Genomic DNA, 20749 nt, shown 5'->3' on the forward strand with positions numbered 1-20749 from the left:
ACCAATCATATCCCACAGGTCTTTACTCTGGCTTATCTCTACCCTCGTGAATTGTCCTTCTAGAGCCACAGTCTAGGGATCCTCTCTTTCCCTGACTTATCTTGCCCCTTGTTCAGGACTGTTTGGGTAGTTTTGCCCACCGAGGCTTCTTTGTCAAAACCCTTCTCTCTCTTTGGCTTGTTTTTGATCCTATGCCTTGTCCAGGGCTTGTTCTTCCTGGGAGTCAGCCAAACGGCTGCCTTTCTTTTCCTCTAAGTGTCCCTGATCTAGCATTCCCTGCCTCACCACCGCCTCCTCCTTGTATTTTTCTCCTCCCCACAAATTTTCCAATGTGTCGCATCTTTCTGAGCTTGTTGCCATATATTTACAGTTATCACACACTTTACCTGGAGGACTACCTGGAGGGTCTACACTCATGAGTTTTTTATGTGGACCCATTGATTGGGGTTCTTCTCCCATGAGCTCTCCTTTTCTCATAAGGGGGATGAGAGTCCAGTCAGTTCCTAGAATTACTGAGGAAGGCAGCAACTTTGCTATGCCTACTCTCTGCCACTTAAATTTTCCTTCTACTTCCAAGAGGATGACAGCCAGGGGGCGTAAATGCTCTTTTCCCTTGTATACAATAAATCATTATCATCGCACCCTCCTGTGGCCACTGAAGTTTAACCAGGATGCTTCGTACAAGGGAACATGCTTCCACTGAATCCACAATACCCCTTGTCATTCTTCAGGCAACTTTGACAGGAATTGTCCTAATCCCAGGTTGCCTCTTTTACATCTGTCCACTCACAGAACTCTGCAAACCCTCAGTCCATGCAGGGGCAGTATCTCTTTATGTGCCCTTTGTCCTCACCCTGGTAGCAAGCTACTGTGTGGGCAATTGGGGCAGCCTTGTTCATCCTATGAATCCCCTTCCCAAGCTTTATTGCATGAGGTTCTTCAACCTTCTTTCCCGCTATTCTTGAGCATAGGGGTACAGAGCTCTTTCCATGGGAAATCTGCCTCCACATATTCCTCTGTTAATTTTATTGCTGCCCTTAATGGTTCTGATGGATGTCTCCAGACCCAGAGCCATGTAGTCTCAGGGAGGCTCTCTGTAAACTCTAGAATAATGGAGTCCACTAGGGCCTCAATGTCCTGGCTATCTGGCTGTAACCATACAGTAGCCTAGTCTGACGATTTCTGTGCAAAGACCCAGGAATATATCTTGCAGTTCCTCCTTGCCACCTTGAATTTTTGGTGGTATTTCTCTGCTGACAGGCCCACTCTATGTAAAATAGAAGCCTTCAATTATCATAATCTTTGGCCTGGTGCTCACTCAGGTCCACATAGGACCCTTGAGCCTTGCTGGCCAGATAAGGGGCTAGCCGAAGTTCTCACACACTTTATCCCATCTGGTGGTAATAGCCACCCACTCAAAAGTTAGTAAAAAGGCATTGGGGTCATCCTCTGGGGCCATCTTACATAATCCTAGGCTCACCACTTGATTTGCAGTCCCTGGGCTGTTGCTGTACCTGGGCTTATTCTTTGGTGAACTCTTGTAATGTTTGCTGCTGTTCCACCTGTCAATCCAGAAGTGCTTGCCTCTCTACCTGCTAGGTTTTCTGCATCTCTTTTTGTTGCTCCACTAGCCAGCCCAACATCTTGTCCATTGTGTGCAGATCCCTGGCCTTCGTGCAGGTCTTCCCTCAAGTCTTCTTCTCTAAGCTGAGAGGGTTAATGCTCCCAGATGAGCTCCTGCATCTCACAGGGTGCCATAAGGACCGACTCTGTGGGTGCTCCAGGGCTGGATCATCCACAGGGAAAAATTAGTGGGTGCTCTTCACCCACTGGCAGCCAAGCTCCTCCCTCCTTGCCTCCTCCCTCCCCACCAAGCGTGCCATATCCTCACTCCTCCCCCTCCCTCCCAGTGCCCCCGCCCCCCCGCTGCCTGACAGCTATTTGGTGGTGCTTAGAACTTTCCAGGAGGGAGGGAGTGGAGCGGGGACGCAGAGCACTCAGGGGAGGAGGTGGAGAAGAGGCAGGGCAGGAGCAGGGACTTGGAGAAGGGAGTGGAATGGGGGCAGGAAGGTGGTGGGACTGGGGTGGGGCGAGGACTTTGGGGAAGGGGTGGAATGGAGATGGGGCAGAGGTGTGGGCAGGGCCAGGGAGGGTTCGAGCACCCACCAGGCAGAAGTGAAGTCAGCGCCTATGCAGGGTGCCTCTGTCTGCTACCCAGTGTACTGAACCCAAGTATCAGCATTTCCCCAACACTAATTGATTAATTGGCTTCAATTATGCCTGCACTCTTCCCAGTGCTGCAGCAACCTTAGTGACCAGAGTGCCACCAATAATGCCCAGTCACACAGCTGCTTTTGCTAGGGGCAGGCACTACACTTACATTATTCTTTTATTCACCAGTCTAACTCCTTTAGTCACCAGTGGCTGATAATAATTAATGGTAATATTTTTCATATGGATTTCACCCCATAGTGCTTTGTAAGCTGTATGCCTACAGCCCTCCTGATATGTAGGGACCCTTGAGTAGGAATACACCAACCATCTAATGCACAGCACACTTTATGATAGTAAGAGGAATGGGACATTTTGGCCAAGAATTCCATACTCTTCAGCAAGTGCTATGGGAGTCTTTAATGTACAGACAGAGCAGATGGAGAATAACATTTTCAAAAGCTTCTAAGTCAGTTAGAAACCACAATCAGTGGGAGTTAGGCACCTAAATACCTTCAAAAGTCTAGCCCGAAGTACCTAAGTGACTTTGGAAAATGGAACTTAGGCTCCTATGACACTTATGCACTTTTGAAATTTTACTTAGGACTTTCATTTCCTAGGTGTCTTTCTAGGGAAACCCCCCATACACACAGTAAATGGACTGTATCTATCTTGAAAGGGTGAAGGGTTCAGTTAAACCTGATGGGATGAGAGTGATTTTCAGTGAGAAAATGTAGGCACCCTGGGGCCATAATCCTGCAAAGTGCTTCATATAGGTGGGCCCCTGTACTCATGTGAAAGCCCATATAAGTCAATGAAAAGCCATGTAGGCACAGGGGGACTCCATTGACGCAGTGCACCTTGCAAGGCTGGGGTCTACCATCTGAGCCAGTGTCAGGTTTTGCTGAGTCTTATGCTTGATGGTTTCAGTTTGGTTTAAGACCATTAGAAAGTAACAAAAATATGTATTACATTAGGGAGTATGTGTGAACCATGTTAAAATACAGTATCCACGTCACATCTCTGCCTTGGTTCCCCATCTCTAACACAGAGACATTAATACTTCCCTTACTTCGTAAAGTGCTTTGAGATCTACAGATGACTGGATGTGATTCAAAGCCCATTGAAGTCAATGAAAAGACTCTCATTGACTTCAATTAATGTTGTATCAGGCCCCACAAGAAAACAAGTATCATTATTAAGCGGAGTAGGAAACTCATGGTGCTCTTTTCCTGAGGGTCATTGCTTGCTCATGCTTGAAGGTAGCAGTGGCTGGTTTACCCATTGGCATACTCCCCATGCACCCACCCACCAAACTGTTGAAGAAATAAAGTCAGTTCCTCTGGGTTTAAACTAAATCCTTCTGGTTTAGCAATCCACATTTCTACTTAGGCAATAAACATCTGCCATTCATTAATATTAATTATAAATGGTCACTATTGCATGGGATCCAAGTCCAGCAGCTGAGATTTTTCCAAATCTGACCTCATTAGAGTTTGTATAAAAAGTGTTCAGAAGGATCCTTCTAAGCTTGAAGCCAACAATAAGTGTAGTTTGCAGTGCACAGCATTTAGATTATGCACTTAGAACAAGAGCAACCCGAAAGGGTGATGGGAAATGGGGGAAGGGAAAGGGAAAGAAAATGAAGCCTAGGAGGGTATTCCTTCAAATGTTTAAACATCTTAGACCTTTATGTAGGCTAATATCAAGGAGAGGCATTGTCCATAATGACACTATGCCATCCCTTGAACATAACTGTAAATGAAAGGTTGCATGAATTAAAGGTTGTGCATCTCATGTTTCAGGAATGTAGCTGTGTTTCATGTCTGAAGCCTGTTTTCCTTTTAAACCAAGTTCTTCAGATGACAAATGGGGGGTGAGGATTTCAGAAAGCAAATGGGTAAAAGTAAATACAAGCTTAAGAACAAAGTAGAGACACGTATGTAGCTGTAAATCTTCCTACTGGGGCTACTGTTTGCCGTAGATATTGGCTGAAATGTCACTAATGGCTGATTTCACTCTTTACCCAAAAAACCAATGGGACAAAAAGCCTTCTATATGTTAGCGTCACAGACCTAGGCAGCTTTTGCCCTGGCCTCCATGTTCAGGAAACAAGCATGCACGTACTCTCAAGCGAGAAGCATTACCCGAAAGTTACCGTTGGGGCTAGGCAAATTTTGTGGTCAGCCATTTCCAGGAAACCTCCTCCCCCCCCCGCCGAGGGTGGTAACGAGGCACCTGTAAATCTCCTAATTAGGAGAAACCTGGCCAAAAACCTGAACACGTCATTACCCTTATAAATTGCCCACCGTGCAAGCAGTGGGCAGGGAGAAAACGCAGAAACCTGTATCCGTAACCGAGCCTGATCAACTCGAGGTCTCCCTCGGCTCCGTGTTCTCAGAAGCCTACCCGTCTGCCAGTGGTAATGAAACGTTTGTGGTTTGTGTGTGTAAGTATGCCTAGCTGCTAATTCTGCTAATTCTGCTAACTAACTGAGCCTGTAATCGTGTTGTAAGCCGGAGACGAAAGCCGATTCCAGCCACCCCAAGGCTCCTGCTAGGGCAAACCCGCTAACCAGGAAACCTTGAACGCAAGGGGGATTGGCCGGAGTCTCACAGCAATCTTTAACTGTCTTATTGCATTTTTTTTTTTTACTTAGACGAGTAATTGCATTTATGCTTAATAATAGCACCAATAGCACCTTTACTAACCCTTGGAAGGACCTGAATAACTACTGGGACTTAGAGCGGTACCAGGGTCAGCTTCTGTTTGTAATTGCAGTATTTTTATTATTTGTTCTAGTATTATATTGTAGGCCCAAGTTGTAACTAGTATTAAGTTGTTCCTCATCCTCACTTGTGACCCATTCAATAAACCCTCAATTTTAACCCCACAACTCATTGTTTGTGTTATCCCCATTGCTACCTTCGGGGCACTTGTCAACCCTCCCGAGGACATCCAGTGATCGAGCCTCCGCCCTATTCCAACGCTCATTACCCGGTAGATAATGGGCACCTTGTGACCATATCGGTGGAGCGAGGGGCGAGAGTAATCAGTGATCAACATGGCGTCACGAACAGGATGCCTTCGGGAGGGCCAGTGCCCATGGCGTAGTGGGGACCGTGAACAGTCTGAGCTTGAGCAATTTCAACACCTACAATTTCACCAAGTGGCCAGCAGACAATCTGAGAGGCCCACCCTAGATTGGGTTTGCGTTATAGAGTCAGGGTCAGGGTCAAAAAGCTATACAACCTCATTAACCCTGACCGCTGTAGGGTGTCTCCTCCATTGCCATCCCACGTTTAAATGTCAGCCGGCCGATAGTTCCCTGCAACCCCAGTGCACGGGGGTCGCGGATACTAGTCGGACTGAGACACCGTCCGGCATTTGGAAGGAGTGTAGCCGTATCGTTAAAAAATCCGGGGCCACCGTTTCTAAACTCATACCCCCGCCCCGGGTACAGCCGGGTGACCCAGCCCACGGGTTGCTAACCGAATTAATGGAGGAATTAGAACAGACCAAGCGGTCAAAGAAACTTAGACCAGACGAGTATAAGTCAGAAGACGTGTCCACGGTCTTGTTCAGCGCTCTAAACAAAGCGCTGGACTCTGTGCGGTCCTTCATGGAAGCACAATGTTTGCTGCTAAACAGGCCACCGTGAACGGCACCGATAGCGCAGAAAGCGAGATGAGTAACAAGGAGGAGGAGGACGTGAGTCAGGCTGGCGGAAACTCCCCTCCCCCTTCGATCTATCCCGCTCTCCCCTCAGCCCCACCTGCGCCTGAGAAGGAGATGCGGATAGAGGCAATGCCTGTCGCTATCACAAAAAGCAAGGTGGACTCTAATACAGGTCAAATTACTACTACCACCGAATATCGTACCCGCACTAAGGCAGAATTGAAGGAGTTTATGGTAGACACTAGACATGGGGAGAGCGAGCCCGCCCTCGTTTGGCTGGGCCGTCTGGCCCTGGATCACGGGGCAGAGATAGTGAACAGGGAGGAGGCTAGTCTCTTGGCCAAAATGTCCACCTGGTCGGGAGGATTTTCAGGCCATAACCTCTTAAGAAACGGGGTCTGGCCACTTACTACACCAACCGCAGCCTCTTTAGCCATGAAGGGCAGTTTTAAGGGCATGTATATCCTCCCGGCAGCATAAATACACCCCATGAAATCATATGGGCTATTGCCGGGGCATCCATCGTAATGTGGGACCCACAGACGGTGCCCTTGAACTTGAATCCGCAGCAAGCCCAATCCAACACACCGCTCATTTATGTCGGGGACCCCACCCAGATCCCGGTCAACAGGGATGCAGTGGACTTAGCCATAGATGGCGCCCCACCGATTGACACAGGGGGAACCCTTTTGCTGCATGGTTGGGTTGGGCAACCTCTTATTACTTTATATGAGGCTATGTCCCGTCTTCGGATGCCACAAGCCCCCAAGAGCCCCATCTCAGCCCTTCCAGCTGAGAACCCTATTAATAAGGGTCAACCTAAGCACTCTGAACGTACCAAGGCCGAAAGGGAGCTTTTGGGGTTCCTATTACATAAGGGGGTGCCCAAGGAAGCACTGCGGAAGATGTCTAACTCTCAACAACAAGACCTGGGGAAACAGTTAGGATGGAAGGACTGGGACGATTATTTAAGAACAAAAAACGAGTAGAGGCCGGGTGTGCCCCGGCCTCCACGGAGACATGGGATGAGCGACCATATTACACCCTATTGGTAGCCGGTCCCAAACCCCTTCACACCCCTGTATCTTTCCTGTTGGACACCGGAGCTCAAATCTCCGTTATTAAACCCGATGTACCGCATGTACCCACAAGTTCTACTATGTTTATTCAGGGTCTTAATAGCATTGAAGAAAAACTCATAGTCCGCTTTACTCTGATTCACAAAGGGTATAAGCGGAAAGTTAAGGCTTTGTTGAGAGGAACAAATTTGCTGGGGGTTGGGGATATAAAACGACTACGATTACAAAAACAGGTTTGCCAGGCCCTGCCTGTCACCCTGTCGCCCGACGCCCCCCCCCCCCCCTTTATAGCCCCGAGCTGGTTAATAACAGCTCATGGAAATTTTCCCCTATTTCCACGAAGCCTGAAGGCATCCCCCTCATTAAGCAACTGCTCAACCAATTATTAAAGGAGGGACGGATAGCGCAGGCAACCGTGTCAAACTATCTATCGCCCGGCTGGGGTATCCCCAAGCCGGCAACCCCTCTGAATTTCGATTGGTCATCGACTATAGACAAGCAAACAGCCGAGTCCGACACCTTCCATTTGCGGGCCCGGCCACCATTCCAGAAATACGGCAGCAGCTAAGCGATGCCAGTGGGAGGTGGGCCTGCACCCTGGACTTAAAGGATATGTTCTATCAAATCCCGTTAGAGGACAAACCTCAAATCCTAAACTTCGCGTTCCAGGGCGCACAGTACCAGTGGAAGGTGTGCCCTCAAGGGTTCTGTAATTCCCCCGCCTTGGCCACGTCCGCTCTTGCAAAAACCTTAAAAGGGGTAGAAGCCACTGGGGGCACCACCATTTTAGCCTACGTGGACGACATAATCATAATTGGGCCCAACGAACACATAGTCCAACACGTAACCAACACCGTGGTAGCCGAGCTAAAGGCCAATGGGTGGCGAATTAATGAGACAAAAAGCCACCTCGTGCTCTCTCAAAGTTTTTCCTTCTTAGGCCAACATTATGACCCCTACAACTGTGGCCAACCCACCTCGGGAATTCTAGACCCTTGGGTAACAGACCCGCCCAAGAATAAAAGGCAACTACAGAGACTTTTAGGCCTAATTAATTATCACCGAAACTTTATCCCAGATAAACACCTCATAGACCTTGAAACGATCCAGGAGCCCCTCTCGTCGAAACGGAAACGGGAAATATGGAGTCCTGAGGCCCAAAAGAGCCTGGAACGAATAGCCGCCTGGTTTGCCTCTAACCCACGGCTGGCGCGATATAAAAGGGACTCACCTTTTACCATTACCCTTTTCTTTACACATCATTATGGGTACTCAGTATCACAAGACGGGCAACCGGTCTATAACTGGGCCCGACGGCTCAAGGGCCCTCAGTATCGATATGGACCCATAGGACTTATGCTGCTAGCCGCAGGTGAGGCGCGCATTTGGGCTCCGCTATCTAGTAAAGGAACCCTGATCGGCCCAGAGGTACACCTCATTCCTTGGCTCACGCGGCTGCCCCCCCCCCCCAGTTTTCACGGCACCAGCCTAACTTGGCAACAGCTGTGTTATTTGGGGGAAGTCACGTGGCGGGAATGGACGCTTAAATCGCTGCCGAGCGATGTCCGATTCCCAGCAGCCTCGGAGCCCTTGTGTATAGAAACAAAATATGACCCCTGGATTGTGTCCGACGGGGGCACTTCCCCGACCCCCCAGGCAGGAGTCCTCTGTGCTAAATGCGACCACTTCCAGGTTGATCTCCTCCCGCCGGGTTCATTGGCCCAGCATAGCGAAGTCCATGGGGTCCTTCTCGCTGCCCAGCACGTTACCCAGGCCCATTCCGTTTCTGTTCAAGTCGTGTTGGGCATAGACTCACAATTTTGTCTCAGCATTCTCACGGGAGAGGCTAACCCCACAGCATTTACGCCCCTGTGGGACACTATTTTTAGCCTTGTATGTAAGTTCTCCCGGCCCTGGTTTATAACCCATTCTCCGTCGCATCGTCCTAATTCTGACCCCCTCCACTCCAAATTGGACCAAAAAATGAGGGAAATTCAAGCACCCCAAGTGTGTCTGGGGCAACAGCCCCAGCTCAAAACCGATCCATTCCTCTGATGGTTTCATGAGGATTGGGGGCATTTGCCTAGCGGCCGCTTATACAATCAGTTAGCCCGAGCTGCTCAGGGTAAACCCGAGGTACGGCGGCAGGACTGCGAAAGAATAGTACAGTCCTGCCTTAAGTGTGCACAAATCAAGTCCCAAAACCGCCCGCGTTACGAGCGGTGGGCGTACGCGGCAGAGTTCTTTCCTCCCGGCGCGGTGTGGCAAATAGATTTAATGGGACCCCTACCCGGAGCCCGTCGCCACCCAAAGGCTCTAGTAGTGGTGGATTTGGGCTCCCGTCAAACTCACTGCATCCCCCTGAATACCACCACGGCGGCGGCCGTGGCTGGGGTGCTGCAACAGGTGGCCACGGCATGGGGTGTGCCCTCCGAAGTTCAAGCAGATGGGGGACCCCCTTTTACCAGCAAGCGTTTTGAAGCATTGGTGTTGGGATGGGGGGCCTCCCTCCATATTCACTTAAAATATCACCCCGAAAGTAATGGCGTTGTAGAGCGGAAAATCGGGGTTCTGAAAACCATGATACGTTCAGTCAATCCCAACGTTGACTATAAGGGTTGGAGTACGCTATTACCACAGGTCCTTATCTCCCTCAACGCAAACTATTCTCGTTGGCCCGAAATCAGCCCCAGGCCTAGAGGCCCCTGGACTCCCGTATATCACCCCGACCAACTTGTCTGGGTGGCTGAGCCACAGGCCTCAGGTCACCGAGAACCCTATGCCGCACAAATTGTAACTGCGGGCAAATATCCCAATACCTATACGGTTGTAGATGTCCAGGGCAATCACACCTTGGTCCACCATAACTGGATAAGCAAACGTTCCGAATCAGGAGCGAACTAACGGGGGCCAATAAGGCCGCCTTCTGCTTTGTCTTACAGCTCGCCATAGCTGCGGGAAGCCAGGACGACAACCAGAAGGGCCCAGATCTGCTGAACCTGAGGCATCCGTATCCCGTGAACGAAAATACCCATCAGCTTATGTTTGCAGCCTATTGGATCCAGGAAGTTCTGGGAGGAAACGTCGACTTATCCTCACTGACCCCTGATAACTGCCTTGCATGTTCCAATAAGCTGTCTGTAAATAGGCCTTTGTTTGATTTATTGCCTTTAGTGTTTAATTTTAGTAGCATTAATGGTCCCCTTAATTGCTCTTCCCCCTTTGCTCAGTGGCTCCCCACCGTACAATGGACAGGTTGCACAAATGATCTTCTCGACCCCATTTCCCCCCTTGTTTTTTCTATTTTTAATGAAACTAGGGTACGTCGTATGGGCCCACTCCCCTTGTCACCTGGAGAAAGGCCCATGGCATCCCACTGTTGGGTCTTTTTGGGAAATAATCGAACAGAAACCATTTGGGTCGGGGCCTACCCCAATTGTTCCCAGTGGCAGCTTGTAGACGGAAATGAGACGGCCAGCAGCCCTATTTTCAATCATACGTCCCCACCCCCCGTTTTATGCGGTAGCCGCGGTCGGAAAATTGGGTCCGGCGACATCACTTATAGCGGCAAAAGATTCTATCAGCCCCTCAAACACACATATCTATCCCATAGCCACATTAAGAAGTTAGTTTTTAAGGGAGGCTCGGCATGCCAGAACTCTGTCTTTTCCCCTTGGTCCCCCAGACCCGGTCACTTTTGGCTGTGCAGCGAGGCAGCCTATACGGCGCTCCCCGCTAACCCTAGAGGCATATGTACCATTGGTTCTATCCTGTTAAAAGGGGGTGGTATTTATGTTAAGACCTGGCATCCCAACTCAGCCGGACGGGTTCGACGTTCCTGGGGTTGGTGGGAGAAGGCAAAGGGTGCGCTGTCCTCTGTAGTGTCTTCAGTGGTCTCGTTTAACCCCGTTGGATATATGTTATTATGTGAGCAAGTATTATTCCAATCACTGGCTATTGAAAAGCTGGCAAATACCACCGCAAAGGGTTTTAATTTAGTTAATCAGCAGCTAATGGAATTATCAGATTATTCTTTTCAGAACCGATTAATGATACAATTTTTTCTGCAATCACGGGATTTTTGTGAGACCCTCATATCCATGTACCCACAGTTTAAGGATAAGTGTTGTGTCTCTGTTTCTTCTGTATCTGAAAATTTAACGGAAGTCGTTAATAACCTCAGGGCTTTAGGAACCGCCGTGCGTGAGTCCAGGGAGACCTTCCGATTTTGGTCCTGGCTCGACTGGTTAGGTCTCTGAGCCTACAAGGCTTATTTCCAATCTCTCCTTATCTCCCTCCTGGTCAGGTGTATCCTGCTCTGCCTTGGCTGTGCCTGCTTAAAAGCCTGCATCCATCGTGTTATCTGGTCGGCCTACATTGCCTCTTCCCCCGACACACGCCCTCTTGTAGAAGGGGATGGCTAGTCGGACGATTAATCTAAGGTATAGGCATAACGTTCACATGGAGCCCAGGGCACGGGGGCATGTTAGTGTCACAGACCTAGGCAGCTTTTGCCCTGGCCTCCACGTTCAGGAAACGAGCATGCACGTACTCTCAAGCGAGAAGCATTACCCAAAAGTTACCATTGGGGCTAGGCAAATTTTGTGGTCAGCCATTTCCAGGAAACCTCCTCCCCCCCCCGCCGAGGGTGGTAACGAGGCACCTGTAAATCTCCTAATTAGGAGAAACCTGGCCAAAAACCTGAACACGTCATTACCCTTATAAATTGCCCACCGTGCAAGCAGTGGGCAGGGAGAAAACGCAGAAACCTGTATCCGTAACCGAGCCTGATCAACTCGAGGTCTCCCTCGGCTCCGTGTTCTCAGAAGCCTACCCGTCTGCCAGTGGTAATGAAACGTTTGTGGTTTGTGTGTGTAAGTATGCCTAGCTGCTAATTCTGCTAATTCTGCTAACTAACTGAGCCTGTAATCGTGTTGTAAGCCGGAGACGAAAGCCGATTCCAGCTGCCCCAAGGCTCCTGCTAGGGCAAACCCGCTAATCAGGAAACCTTGAACGCAAGGGGGATTGGCCGGAGTCTCACGGCAATCTTTAACTGTCTTATTGCATTTTTTTTTTACTTAGACGAGTAATTGCATTTATGCTTAATAATAGCACCAATAGCACCTTTACTAACCCTTGGAAGGACCTGAATAACTACTGGGACTTAGAGCGGTACCAGGGTCAGCTTCTGTTTGTAATTGCAGTATTTTTATTATTTGTTCTAGTATTATATTGTAGGCCCAAGTTGTAACTAGTATTAAGTTGTTCCTCATCCTCACTTGTGACCCATTCAATAAACCCTCAATTTTAACCCCACGACTCATTGTTTGCGTTATCCCCATTGCTACCTTCGGGGCACTTGTCAACCCTCCCGAGGACATCCAGTGATCAAGCCTCCGCCCTATCCCAACGCTCATTACCCGGTAGATAACGGGCACCTTGTGACCATATCGGTGGAGCGAGGGGCGAGAGTAATCAGTGATCAACACTATAGTTAATAATTAAAATCTACAGAGATGGGGAATTAAAATCATGGACTGTATGTTTCACTTGTAGACAACTGGCTCATTATTTTGCCGTCATTCTCTGTTGCAAGGAACTAATGGTCTGATTATTAACACTGATTTTTTGGAATATATTATGAATCATGATTTCTGCAGTCACTGAATTTTTAATCAATAATTAGTTCTTAGGGTTGTTTTTTATTAAGTTCCCGCTAGTGCAAAAAATTATGTTAACAAACTAAAAAAAAAATATTGAGAATTAAACAATAATATTATTTGTTGCAATTAATTTAAAAAGTAATTAAATTCTCCATGGCCTTAACATATATTAATATGCAAACGCAGTGGGTCAGACCCTCAGCTACTGTAAACTGATCATGGAGCTATGCCAATTTATTCCATCTGGGGATCTGGCCCACCAGCCTCATTGAAACTTTTTGTGAAATACAGGCACACAGCCAAGTCCTGCATGCATCCTACCATAGCGATCCTGGGCTTCTGAAGAGCTGTAGAAAACTGAGCCAGACATAACTTGCTTCTCTATTTGCATGGACAAAATGGAATGAGGGGGTGGGATACAGGGAGCTGGTTGTAGGTCCCTGATTCAGGGCTGTCTGGCCCAAGAGCAAGCTTGGCTGCACCGGGAGAACAGGAGTTCTGATATTGACCTTAATGGGTAGAGGATCAGGCTCTACATTTATTTGTGGATCAAGCATGCCCTTACGGAGAAGTCCTATAGAATTTACTAGGGATGAAAACAGTAGAGTTCTATGGAAATTTAATAGAACTCTGTAGAAATTATTATAATTGCTTATAGTATTTCATAGGAATGTGTGTGTATGCATATTATACACACACATCTATTTATCTATACTGATATTCACATATATATATACAATATTTATAGAAATCAATCTATAGCATCTACTATGCCCCTACTGTTGTATATAATTCCATAGGTTGCCTTAACAAATCTGTAGAAATATTTTTCACTCTCTATTAAATTCTAAGGAACTGTAAGCATGTAATATAAAATTCCTGATTATCAAATGAACTGTGCTAAACTTCTCTCTCTCTCACCCCCGCCCCCCACACACACAGAACCCCTGCCACACACACAAGCCAAATTTAAACTGCTACTCAGCTGTGACTTTCAGTAGGTTAAATACCAAGGTATGTAGTGGATTCTCCATTGTTTGGAATCTTTATATCAAGAGTGGATGTCTTTCTAAAAGGTGTGCTCAAATTCAATCACAAGTTGTTTGGCAAGCTTCAGGAATCACTGCACGCAGGGGCGGCTTCAGGCCCCAGCACTCTAAGTGCGTGCTAGGGGCGGCAAGCCACTGGGGGCGCTCTGCTGATCGCCGTGAGGGCGGCAGGCAGGTTGCCTTCGGTGGCTTGCCTGCATATAGTCTGCCGGTCCCGTGGCTTCGGAGGACCCTCCGCAGGCAAGCTGCAAAATAACTAGAGCTGCCCCTGACTGCATGACATTGATAGCCTGTGCTATGAAGCAAGACAGACTAAATGACCATAATGTTTCCTTCTGGCTGCAAGACCTATGAATCTATAGTAATATTTTTTGATGTTGACACCTAATGAGGAGCATTCTAAAGCTCTTCTTAGAGCTTTGTAATAAAAACGGTAGCTGAAGGTATTTTCTTTTTAAAAGCTGTGGGGAAGGTGCTGGGAAGTGAGGGATGGGGTGCTGGCTTGAGCAAAGCGGATGGAAGTCCTGGTGATGTAGCTGGGGAAGTTCATTGAGAAGATACAGGACCAGAGATGCAGAGAGCTGAGGGTGAAGGAGTAGGAGGAACTGCCTGGGTGGGGATGAATAGACAATGATTCAGCAGGATGAGTAGGAACAGCAGCTGGAAAGTCTTTCTTTGTTTTCATTTTATAATAAAGGAATTTTGAAAATAACCCTGTAGAGCCTCATCCAAATCCCACTGACTTCTATGAGCTTTGGATCAGGCCCATCGCAAATATGGCAAATTATACAACAGTGAATGAGTACTATAGCTTTCCCTGATTTACAATGCCATAACAGCATTGCTATACATGGAAGTATTCCATGGACCAGGATTTAACTCTGATTAAACAGTGCTGTATGCGTCACCATTAAACTTGAAAACATCCACGGCCTCTTTTACTCTGTGGCCAACATTTTCCAAACGTTTTTCATTCTTTGACCCTGTTTGTTAGATGTACTAATGAATTTATTTTCTCTCTCTCATGCTTCTTTCCAAGACCCAAAGATCAAAATGGGGAAGGGCCCAAGTCTGGAGAAAGGATGTGCTAGTTAACCTTCCTGCCAGCTTAGCCAGTTCCCTTCATCACCGCTATGTGGCAGTGCTACCCAGGCACTACTGACCTGTCTGCAGCGCTCTGCTAGTGAGTGGAGAGTGAGTAAATTGGCAAGTTGCCCCTTTCTATTTTTGTGGCAGGGAGGAGGAGTTCAGAAGTGTTGGTGATTATGGGATGGCAGACAAGATGAAGGGAGCTTATAGGGGGCAGAGGGGTAGACGCTTGTGGTACAGCAGGTTGTTGTATTTTTCACCCTCTGTTTTCCCTTGCGGAGATGAGGCATCTAGGATAAAGTCCTCCGGGAACATAAGGGGGCACAATAAAGACTCATTAATGGTAAGAAAAACAGTTTAATGAGTTCATTTACTTGGCTTAGCGATGTGGGGGGGTGGCTAGAGTGCAGTCAGCATTTCAACACGCAAACACTAACAGCTTTCTCTGAATTGTTCCCTTCACAGGAGCAGCTGACCATGCACTTCATGTTTTTAAGTTTCAAAATGGTTTATGTCCTCGTTAACCAAGTATCAAGGTTGTTTACTCACAGTGAGTCCAGCACAATTTAGAGCATGTTCCAGAAGAGCTAAGGGCAGCTGAGTGACCCCGGCAACTGCTCTCTGTCCTGCCAGAACAGGGAAGAGAGGAAGAAGGCAAAGGAGAGGAGTTGGAAGAGGTGAGTGTCTCCAAAAGAGGCACAGAGGCAGCGGCCAGCCAAGCAGCCATTTTCAGCTTGCCTAGGTGCATAGCATGTGTTATCTTCTGCATACAGAATAGCTCAGCTGCACATGCAAAGGGTCTTTGATAGTGTGGGCCTTTGTGTGTAATATAGTTGCCCAATCCTGGCCTGTGTCTCCTTTCCTCTTGGAGTTATTAGGCATAATGCGGAATTAACGCTCACATAAGAAAATAAGGGATAGCATAAAGGTCTAGTTGTTATAAGAAATAGTTTTAATCTTTATTGGGCTCTAAGGGTTAGATTTTTAGGTGCATAAAGATGCAGATAGCACCTAGTTGCAATTTTGAAAATCCTACTAGGCATCTATCTGTGTCTTTGGGTGCCTAAATGCTTTTAAAAACCTGAGGCTGAATGATGAAAAGGAGCTTGGTGTTGTGACATAGCACCTAACTTTTAGGCACCTGGAAAATCACAGGAACTACCCTGCAATCCATAAAGCTTAAGTTTGGTAACTAGGATCCATACACTATGAGACTGGGATTCTCAGACACCAGCATGTTACGTGAGAAGCTGCCTAAGCTAGGCAATGGAAGATACCCACAAGCAGGCTATATACTAAGGCCCTTCTCTCTCGGAGATAGGCAACTAACTTCAGACGGGTGTCTATCTCTTCATAGCAATTCACAGGTTCATCGTGGTAGGCACCTTATAACTTTTAGAGCAGTTGCATAGGATGTTGGGCACTCAGGTTCAGTTACCGCTCAGACAGAGGGGGAGAAAGGGTTTGAACAGGTATCTCTTATCTCACAGGTGAGGGCTCTAACCTCGAAGCTATGGGATATTCTGCTACAGGGCTTCCTTAATCTCTCTTGCTAAAGCTATTCTACTGTGGCTAAATAATAAAACTAAACAACAATTAGAGTAGAGGCCCACCAGGCTACCAAGTCATTCTGTCTTTTGCTTGCTCTCTTTCTCTGGCCCAATGATTATTTAAGTATTTAAGCCATAGTGGAACAGCTTCAACAGGACAGATGTCAGAAAATCCCATAGGTCAGTGGCGGGAGACCTGAGTTCAAATCCTTTTTCCCTCTTTGCCTAAGCAGAGGAATTGAACGTGGATTTCCTACTTCCCAGGCAACTCCTGTAACCAGTGGGCTAAAACTTTTAAGGCATGCTGTTGCTCCTCCTCCTCCAGCTGAGTTCTGAATAGAACCTGATCCTATAGGTGGCTGCTGGGTTGGGCCATGTATGTGTCTTAAATGCCTGTCTGCCTGAATTGCTCTCGCATTAGGTGGGACATAGGTGTCCAGACATTTTGGGTATGTCTTAACTGCAATAAAAGACCCCTGGATGGCCTGTGTCAGCTGATTTTGGCTTGCGGGGACCAAGCTCCAGGGCTATAAAATTGCAATATAGACATTCGGGCTAGGGTGACCATCCATCCAGAAATGAGTGGGACAGTCTGAAAATGCAGAATTCAAGTCCTGATCTAGGCTGAATGACTCCGGGACAGCATTTGTCCCTGATTCCCTGTGGCACCACTCTGCACCTGCCTGAGGCTTAAGGGTGGCGCCAGCCTCTTCTTGGTAGAAGGGGCTGGTTGAGGTGAGCCCTAGCCCTCCCCCTTGCCATGAGGCCCAGCCCCCTGACCCTTCTCTTCCCCTGAGGCCCAGTTCCTGTTTCTGCTCTTCTCCCAAGTCCCCAGCCCCCTGCTCCTCCTCCTTCCCCGAAGCCCCACCCTGGCTCTTCCTTTTCCCCCTGAGGTGCTGCCCCCTGGCCAAGAAGTAATAAGAGCTGCCCAGGGAGCATGGACTGCTGTGGGGAGCCCTGGACATGCCACTTGCCCTGGGTGGCACACCACAAGGGGCAGGGACATGGGACGGGGGCTGCTCTTGAGCACCTGGCCACCATCCAGGGCAGATGAAGGTTCCAGAGCTCCCCACAGCAGCCCAGGCTCCCTGGGGGCTCATACCACGGTCCGGCTCTGGCTTCTGGCCTGGCCAGGGAGTGGGCCCTCAGGGGGAAGAGGTGGAGCAGGGGATGGGGCCTCAGAGTGGATGGGGTCCTGCATGTGCCCTGCTTTTGCCTTTTGAAAAGGTGGTCACTTCCGATTTTGGCTGCTGGGTTCTGGGACCTCATGAGTGGGGAAGGTCTTGGGCCAGCCATGGGTGTTTTATTGCAGTGCAGACACCTTTAGAGTGAAGCAGCAGTGTGCATACCCAGAGGCAGAAATTTAGGCATGGAGGGAACTTTTACCCTGAAAATTTTGACCGTTTGGGCACCTACCAGGGTTAGGCAAGAGTTTTGTGCATCTAAGTGGAACCAAAATGGGCACTAAAACCCCTAAATTAGGATTTAGGTGTTTAACTCCTTCTGAGCATTCAACTCCTGGCTTTAAGGGTCAGATTCCATACTACACCTTTCAGGTTTGGCAGGTCACAGGTGATTTTGTGCTAGCTTTGCACCTCTGAGATTCTGGGCTGGTCCAGGGACCAGTGCAGCTCTGATTGTAAGCTACAGCAGTGCAAGCCACTGCTCTAACTTACACCAGCTCCACTCAGCCATCTGTAGGCTGCTCTGCAGTCCAGAATAGCCAGAACGCAAAGTTCTCAGGCCAGTCCTTCCCCGCCTAACTTAGTATGTGCCTGGGGCTATGAGTGGGGGTAACATAATGCAGTCTACACTGCTCTCTGCTTGAGAAAACCGCAGGAGGACATTTAAACTGGTTTTGCAATCCCTGGGCTGCTGTAAAAGGGACACAGAACTGGACCCTTAGTCTCAGCAATGCTACTAATGAAGGATAGAAATGTGTTAAAGTTAAAGAGTCAAAACCCCAGCCAGGAAAGGAAACAAAGGGCTTTCTTGGCAGAAACAAACAGAAAATAAACAATCAAACTCTTCACAAGACAGATTCCTCAATTATAGTAGCTTGGACTCGCAAGAGGCCAAAGCTATGACCCAGTGGCATATACACAATGTAAACAAAAGGATGCAGTAATTAGCTTCATGTTAATTTTGAAGCTTCAGAAGCCTGGTGACTAATCATGCAGCAAGGTCATTAACCATAGCCACACTGGTTTCTTTCACACAGAATGCGCTTCATTACTGTCGCACCAGAGAAATGTATTACTGTGATGTCTCAGCTTTGAGCATTTTGGTCCTTGTTTTAAATGTCACTAGCCTATATATGTCTAGGGGACAGTGGGAGGGGTTTAACATTATCTTTGATTGAACTATCACACCTTCCCATGTACCTTTAGGTAAAACGCTGTAAGTAAAAAAGTAATCTTGCTGAGCAGTCAGTACCAAACATGGCCAGAGTTCCTGGACTGTTCTTTTTTTAGATGAGGGGCAGTTATTTGAGAATTATGGGCCTGACCCAGAACCCACTAACATCAATGAAAAGCCTCCCATTGATTTTAATAGACTTTGGACCAGGCCTTTCATTTTTAACATTTGGAACGGACAGGGACAGCCAACCTATTTAATTTCCCATTCCTCATGGGTAAGGCTAAGTTTTAGTCAGGAGTATTTTTAGTAAAAGTCATAGACAGGTCAAGGGCAATAAACAAAAATTCGCGTCCCATGACCTGTCTATGACTTTTACTAAAAATGCCTGTGATTGAATTGTGGGAGGTGGTCACTGGAGGGACATGGCGCGGGCTGCTGCTGAAGGGGGGCACTCGTGGCCGGCAACACCAGCTGCTCAGGCCGCGGACTGTGACTGCTCTGGCCGGCTGCCTGGGGACCACTGCCAGGGCCGCCAGAGCAGAGGCTAGTGTGCCTATCCTTGAGGCCACCCAGCAGCGACTGGTGTGGCTGTTCTGGGGGCCACCTGAGCAGCTGGCCCTAGAGCCAGCTGCTTGGGCAGCCCTGGAGTTAGCCACACTGGTTCCTGCAGAAGTCATGGAGGTCATGGAAAGTCACAGAATCTGTGACTTCCACAACTTTTGTGACAGACACAGAGCCCTACTCATGGGTTGCTTCCACTTTGGACTAAGCAGGTGTTCCTGTACTGCAGGATGTCCATTACAATAACAAATACAATAGCACTAATACATAATACTGTTTTGTCAAGACTTAAGGAGAACAGAATCTACTATTTCATTCCCTCTCCTGTCAATTTTTGTTGGGCTGCCTGTGACTCTCCTGAAAGAAGCTACGGTATTGCCAGGGAGGCCAGTCTCACAGTTTAGGCAACACTGGCCTAGATACTAGCAGAAGGGTTCATTACTAGCCAAGTGCTCTTGCTAAGCCTAGAGGAAGACCTAGCCAGAAATTCCAATATACCCTTTTATAGAGCTAACTTCTCAAACAGCAAACCTCCCCTTAAAATGTATTTGCGTGTTTCTTTATTTTACATTAATAAGAAAGAAGATTATGTGTAATCAGTGCAACCTGGGATATTCTGACATTAAGGGCCAAAATTGCAACATCCTGTTCCACAAGTGAGGTCCTCACAATGCAGGCCCAACACTACATTTGTACATGCAAACTGACACTGATAGGATCAAATGACTGGTGGGATTCGTGTTGACCTTAGTGTATTTTGCATCGGGCCCCTCATCAGTGCTCCCTTTGGTTATTAAACAATAAGGATGAATTCCTGGCCCCAATGATGTCAGAGAATTTGCCATTAACTCCAAGAGAGCTGTATTTTCAATACACAACATAATTATTTTTATTTCCTGTTTTGTTTGTCTTTTGTTACAAACTTCATGTGATTTTTCTGTCAGTTCTGCTTGGAACAGTTTAATTGAATGCTAATGAAAGCCAGGCTTATAAACAAAAGAAAGTGATCAGAGATCAGCTACACAACTTTTTCTTCAAGAGAAGTACTAAATGAGCAGCTTACTTTATTAAGCAGCCCTTTGTGTTCCATTGATGTGTGTGACTCTGTGGCGTGTGAGTGAGTGTAAGGAAGGGGAATTTATCACTTAATATTTTAAGCCTGTTGGTATTATGTTACATTGTCTTCAGCTAAAGTAACAGCTACTCTAACCTTGATGAATGGCTTTGGGAATTTTAGCTGAGTAGTGTTTTTGGAAATCTAATGAAAGCCTGATAGGACTCCAACTATATCTATGGGAGCCAACTGCATATTTATCAGATCTGGTCTGGAAATATGTTGGACACACACATACTAATTAGGGATGGATGAACTAGTTTAATAAAACAACAGAACTGTCCTGAATCTTGGCCTTCCTGGCTATTCAAACCAAACATGAACCTTTAGATTCAGATATACAAAGTGGAGAATAGCAACATTTTCCATCTATCTAGCTCCATCAACTTATTTC

General features: G+C 47.5%; 1 protein-coding gene across 1 annotated transcript in view; it reads right to left on the minus strand.

The window, feature by feature from the left end:
* Positions 1-20749, minus strand: part of RSPO3 (R-spondin 3) — a 102945-nt gene that overhangs the window by 20928 nt on the left and 61268 nt on the right. The gene's annotated exons all lie outside the window — the stretch shown is intronic.

Source organism: Gopherus flavomarginatus, chromosome 4 (genome assembly GCF_025201925.1).
Source record: "Gopherus flavomarginatus isolate rGopFla2 chromosome 4, rGopFla2.mat.asm, whole genome shotgun sequence".
Lineage (NCBI taxonomy): Eukaryota > Metazoa > Chordata > Testudines > Testudinidae > Gopherus > Gopherus flavomarginatus.